The sequence below is a fragment of the Otolemur garnettii genome, unplaced genomic scaffold (assembly GCF_000181295.1).
Source record: "Otolemur garnettii isolate 467f Iridium unplaced genomic scaffold, OtoGar3 scaffold00098, whole genome shotgun sequence".
Classification (NCBI taxonomy): domain Eukaryota; kingdom Metazoa; phylum Chordata; class Mammalia; order Primates; family Galagidae; genus Otolemur; species Otolemur garnettii.
In genome coordinates this window covers 6,045,994-6,052,844 of record NW_003852493.1, presented here as the reverse complement: position 1 = coordinate 6,052,844, position 6,851 = coordinate 6,045,994, and positions in this window count along the sequence as shown.

Genomic DNA, 6,851 nt, shown 5'->3' with positions numbered 1-6,851 from the left:
AGACTAAGAGGGAATAAATAAAACTGTCTTTGTTTGCAGATGACATTATCTATGTAGAAAATCTGAAATAATTGACAAAAAACCTTAATAAGCAATTATAGCAAGGTAATAGAATATAAGGTTAATTACAAAAGCTAACCACTTTTCTGTACATCAGCAATGAACACATGGAATTTTTTTTTCTCAGTTGTCCTGGGGTTGAATGCCATGGATTATAGCTCATAACAACCTCAATTGGGCTCAAGCTATCCTCTTGCCTCAGCCTCTCAAGTAGCTGGGACTACAGGCACCCACCGCAACATCTGGCTATCTTTTTTAGGGATGCGCTCTCACTCTTACTCAGACTGGTCTCCAACTCCTGAGCTCAAGCAATCCACCCTTCTTGGCCTCCCAGAGGGCTAGGATTACAGGTGTGAGCCACCTCTTCTGGCCTCAACACATGGAATTTTAAATTAAAGATACATTATTGTTTGCATTAGAGCTCCCCCAAATTGGCTCAGCACCTGTGGCTCAAGTGGCTAAGGCACCAGCCACATACACCTAAGGTGGTAGGTTTGAATCCAGCCCGGGCCCACCAAACAACAATGATGGCTGAAACCAAAAAATAGCCAGGCATTGTGGCTGGCACCTGTAGTCCCAGCTTCTTGGGAGGCAGAGGCAGGAGACTCGCTTGAGCCCAGGAGTTGGAGGTCGCTGTGAGCTATGACACCATGGCACTCTACCCAGGGCGACAGCTTGAGGCTCTGTCTCAAAAAAAAAAAAAAAAAAAAGAACTCCCCCAAATTAATGTTTTTGTATAAATCTAAAGAAGTGTACAAGATCTATTTGAAGGTAATTACAAAACTCTGATGAAATGTATCAAAGAAGCAAATAAATGAGAGCTAGTTCATGTTTATGGATAGAAAGACAAATATTGTAAAAATATTAGTTCCTCTCAACTTTATCTGTAGATTCAATGCAATTCCACTAAAAATCCTAACAAGTTACATTGTGGATGTCAATAAACTGATTCTAAAGTTTATATGGAGAGGCAAAAGACCCAGAATAGTCAACTTACTATTGAAGGAGATGAACAAAGTCATAGGATGACACTCCTCAACTTCAAGACTTACTATAAAACTTACTATAAAACTACAGTAATTAAGACTTCAAACTATTATGTTCCTTTTGGAAAGATGTTTGGAGAACACTTAGAGATCTAAATATAGACCTGCCATTCAATCCTACAATTCCTCTACTAGGTATATATATAGAAGACCAAAAATCACGTTATAACAAAGATATATGTACCAGAATTTTTATTGCAGCCCAATTTATAATTGCTAAGTCATGGAAGAAGCCCAAGTGCCCATCGACCCATGAATGGATCAATAAATTGTGGTATATGTACACAATGGAAAATTATACAGCCTTAAAGAAAGATGGAGATTTTACCTATTACATGTTTACATGGCGCTGGAACATATTCTTCTTAGCAAAGTATCTCAAGAATGGAAGAAAAAGTATCCAATGTACTCAGTCTTACTATGAAACCAAATTTATAGCTTTCTTACCCAATTATAGCCCAAGAATAAGGGGAAGGGGGAGAGAGAGGAGGGGAGGGGAGAGAATGAGTGGAGGGAGAGTAATTGGTGGGACCACATCTACTGTACATGTGAAATTTACTAGGTGTAGAATATAAATGTCTTAACACAATAACTAAGAAAATGCCGTGAAGGCTATGTTGACCAGTTTGATGAAAGCATTTCAAATTATATGTAAAACCAGCACATTGTATCCCATGATTGCATTAACATACACAGCTATGATTTAATAATAAAAAAAATAGACTGTATAGTATTGGCAATAGAAAGAAATCAGTGGATCAGAATAAGAGAGCCCAGAAATAGCTTCACATAAAAGTTGTCAACTGATCTTTGACAAAAAAAAGGCAGAGGCCATGTAATGGAGCAAATATAGTTTTTAAAAAATAAATTGTGCTGAACAACTGGACATCTACATGCAAAACAAACAAAAAAAGAATCTAGACACAGACCTTACACCTTTAGAAAAATTAACTCAAAGTGGATCATCAACCTAGATGTAAAAAGTAAAACATAGGATTACAATGCAATGCTGTAATCCTAGCACTCTGGGAGGCTGAGGCGGAATGGATTGCCTGAGCTCATGAGTTCGAGACCAGCCTGAGCCAGAGTGGGACCCCCTCCATCTCTAAAAAATATAGCCAGTTACTTGGGAGGCTGAGGCAAGAGAATCACTTAAGTCCAAGAATTTGAGATTGCTGTGAGCTGTGATGCAACAGCACTCTACCAAGGGTAACAAAGTGAGACTCTGCCTTAAAAAAAAAAAAAAAGAAAAAGAAAAGAAAAGACATGGATTTGGAGAAAATATTTACAAAAGACACATCTGATAGAGGACTGTTACACAAAACATACAAAGAACTACTAAAACTCAACAATGAGAAAATAAATAACCCAATTTAAAAAAAGGACAATAGATCTGCTATAATTTGAATATGGATTGTCCGCACCATCACCACCCCCAATAAAAAACTCAGGTTGAGCCTTGATCTTCAATAAGATAGTCCTGGGAGGTGATGACTTTAAGAGGTCATTAAATCATTAAGATGGATATTAAAGTCTCTCCCAAGATTCTGAGCTAATTCTCCTGGGAATAGGCTAATTCCCAAGAGAGTGAATTATTATAAAGCAAGTTTGCCTCTTGTGTTTTGTCCCTTTTCACCTGTGTCTGGTTTCCTTCCATTTCTCTGCCATGTTGTGATGTGGCAAAAGGCCCTCACCTGAAGCCACCAGATGACCATCCAATCTTGAAATTCCCAGAATGCAGAATTGTTAGCTAAATAAACCCCCTTTCTTTATAAATCATCCAGTCTCAAATATTCTGTTATAGCAGCACAAAATAAAATAAAAGGGGGCTCACAGCTGTAATCCTAGCACTCTAGGAGACTGAGGCAGGTGGATTGCTTGAGCTCAAGAGTTGGAGACCAGCCTGAGCAAGAGTGAGACCCCCATCTCTTCTAAAAACCAGAAAAAACTAGCAGGGCATCGTGGTGGGTGCCTGTAGTCCCAGCCACTCAGGAGGCTGAGGCAAGAGAATGGCTCAAGCCCAGGAGTTGGAGGTTGCAGAGCCAAGTTTCCAGAGTCATGCTGCTAACTTGATCACCTCCTCCCCGCATAAGACACAAAAGATGTTCTCCTTCCCAGAAGCCACCATTTCCTGGGGATTCTTCCAGAAGATAGATAATTCCAGGAAACTTTTTTTTCTTTTCTTTTTTTTTTTTTTTTTGGTAGGTTCATTCAAGTCGCTTTTTCAATCAGCAGTCTGGAAAATGTATTCCAGGGCTCCTTTCCATTCACATGGTTAGTTCTGAGCCATAAACTGTGAAGTCCCCGAGGCGCCTGCAGAGAGGCGCTGCCTGTTACATTGCCACCTGTAAGTCCACAGAGCCACAAACAAGGGGCCTCTGATTTACTGGGCTTCTCCTGCTGGTCCACAGAGCAGTTAATCTTCTGCCCTGGGGCAGAGTTTGACAGCTCCCAAAGGTCCCATAAAGTACTCTTTTCAAAGTGAAATTCTCAATCAAATAGATTTGAAACAGACTTGGTCTGGGTCCAGGTACAGACTGCCCCCCAGCCCCATTCCCGCAGGCAGCGGCTGGCTACACTTCACTTCCTGGGTTTTTTGAGTCCTCTGGTGCAGACTGTAGTTTTCCTTCAATAAAACAGTGATTTAAAGCCTTCATTCTTCCTGTTCTAAAACTGTGCCAGGGATAATCATTCTGTCTTCACTGAGGAGTACACAAAAATCAGCCAGGGGCCTGTGGCCACCCCCATGATGGCTTATGGAATAGACATTGTGTTAGATGCACTGATGTGCTTTTTCAAGAATCTCTTACCTTTATCCAATTAGAACTATTTTTTCATCCTTCCTTTGCTTCTTTGGACTCTAAGTATTCAGTTTTCCCTTAAACATTCAGATTATTCCTTATCTCAGGGTAGTGTCCACGGCCTCTCCTCAAGTTCACCAGGATGCCTTAGTGGTTTTCTGATGTTGATAAGGACAAGGAAAGAGTTTTCTTTTCTTTTTGTAGCCCTCACTGAGAAAGAAAAAACTGCAAAGGATGATGGATTTCTTCTCGTGGGGCAGTGATGGGGGAATAGTTTTGTGAGGAGAGAAGGCGTACACTAATTTCTAACAGCTCTACAGTTGTTATTAACGGTTTTATTGGCAGTGCGTTGCTGGGCACTTCATCCTTCTCCGCTCATTTTATCACTGAGTGTACTGATGTGGAAATCGTTAATGCTGTTTGTTAGGTTAGGCTGTTAGCTAGACGTGCTCAGGGTGGATGGTGGGTGCAGTTAGGGCTATTTTGGATTGGCTTGGCTCAGGCTGACTTGGGCTATTGTGGAAATGGGGCTACTCACTACTCAAGGGTTGTTTTGGGAAGCTGGTTGTTTGGGGGGACTGAATGATGTCCCTAGGACATTCTGACATGGACTGATGTCAGAGTTGTTATGGGAACATGTTACAGAAGCAGAGTTTATAAAAACCCTGGGCATTTCCAAGAAGCAGCTGACACTCCCGAAAGTTGCATATAAAATCCGCACTGCACTCTCTATGATGCCTGCAGCCACTAGGGAGTTTGCCGTCAAACAGTGAGAATAAACTTTTCCTTTCTGTTAAAACTTTACTTGCTCTTGTTCTCTTCAATTATTTGGGTGACTACCTCCATCTGTCCCACGCCACTCCTGACACTCCCATCTTTCTTTTTCCTCCTGACACATGGTGGGGCTGTAGTTCTTTGTTCCTTTACACGTTAGGTGAGACCACGTGGTTTGCGTTGGCCAGTGGACTGTGAGAAGTGATAATGTATTATTTCTAGATGAAACTTTATGATTCATCAGTCCCCTTTCCACTGCTGCAGTGGTTGTAGAATTCATTGTTGAGATGGGGCCTCCGCAGCCTGGGTCCTTGACTGTCAGTGATTATAACAGCTCCTTGTTAACTTGCAATGGACAGTGAAAATTTAACTTCTGCTGTAGTAAGTCACTGAGTTTTGGGAGCTGTTAGTTACCATATAGCCCTTCCTGACTTATAAAATTAAGAATAATTGTAAATAAAGAATAAAAGGCATTGTTGGGTGTTCGCCTCAATCCATGAGTATAAAAGTTATACTTTTTATCTGTTAAGCAATCTCAGATGACATATCAATTCAGTTTATTCCTATATATATGATGAAGTGTATTGGTATATATATATATATATGTACACGCACACACATATATCAAGTGAAATGTATTGATACACACACACACACACATCAAGAACCTACTCTGTACAAACCATTATACTAAGGGTAATAAAATCAGTACTCAATTATCGGACTTAAAAAAAAAACACACTAATATTTTACATAGCTCAAAACAGCCAAAATGACTAAGAGGCTTTTGTTATAATCTTGCATTGCCTCTGAGCATTTTCTAGCCAGGAAATTATTAAAGGATAGTTTTCCCAAGAAAAGGTAAAATCATGACTCTTATGTACATATAAAGTGAACACATGTCAAAGATTTTACTTAATTCATTATTTAATGAAGAAAACTGGAAACATCTCACAAGTTACTCAAAGGAGAAGTCAAAAGAACTAGAAGTTTATATGGAATAAACAATGTTAAAGTGGATTTACAAAGAGAAACAAAACTGGATTTTTTCACCAGAGTGGAGAGTTTGCATGTGTGTGGGGTCCAACCATCACAGGGCAATTCTGCCACAGAGTTTATTTCCATGAAATAGATAAAATTTATTTTGGACTGCTGTCAATTATCTACAAATTACAGAGTTATAAAAAAACTCAAAGTCAGGCCAGGTGTGGTGGCTTAAGCCTGTAATCCCAGCACTCTAGGAGGCTGAGGCTGGTGGATTGCTTGAGCTCAGGAGTTCAAGACCAGGCAAAGTAAGAGACCTTGAAAAAAAAAAAAAAAAGAGTGAGAGCTTGGTCTCTAAAAAAATAGCTAGACACTGTGGTGGGCAGTGTAGTCCCAGCTACTGGGGAGGCTGAGGCAAGAGGATTGTTTGGGCCCAACAGTTTGAGGTTGCTGTGAGCTGCGTGACACCCCAGCACTCTACCAAGGGTGACAAGGTGAGACTCTGTCTCAAAAAAAAAAATCAAAACAAAAACAAAAAAGTCCTCAATCAGAGGGGCTACCCCTTAAGCAGAGAAAGGCTACAATCAGATAAAACAGAGGGTATGTTCTAGACCAGGGGTCCTCAAACTTTTTAAACAGGGGGCCAGTTCACTGTCCCTCAGACCGTTGGAGGGCTGGACTGTGGGCCTGGGATGAGTCGGCTGCTAAGCAGGACAGGAAGTGGCAGCAAAAACACCCAGTGGGCCGGATAAATGTCCTCGGCGGGCCGTAGTTTGAAGACCCCTGTATGCAGTTTCCCACTGGAGAGACCCAGTAGTGTCTTTGCATACTCTAAATTTCCTTACAGAGTGAATTCTCTAAATAAAAATTAGAAACAAATAAATATTAAGACAGTTTGTCAAAATGTTCATGGCAGGCTAGGCATGGTGGCTCATGCCTGTAATCCTAGCCCTTTGGAAGGTGGAAGCGGGGGGATCACTTGGGTTAAGAAGTTCGAGACCAACCCAAGCAAGAGTGAGACCCCATCTCTATTAAAAAAATTAGTCCTAGCTACTTGGGAGGCTGAGGCAAGAGGATCTATTGAGCCCAGGAATTTGAGGTTGCTGTGAGCTAAAGCACCATGGCATTCTAGCCTAGGCCAACAAAGTGAGACTGTGTCTTTAAAAAAAAAAAGTTCATGGCAAAT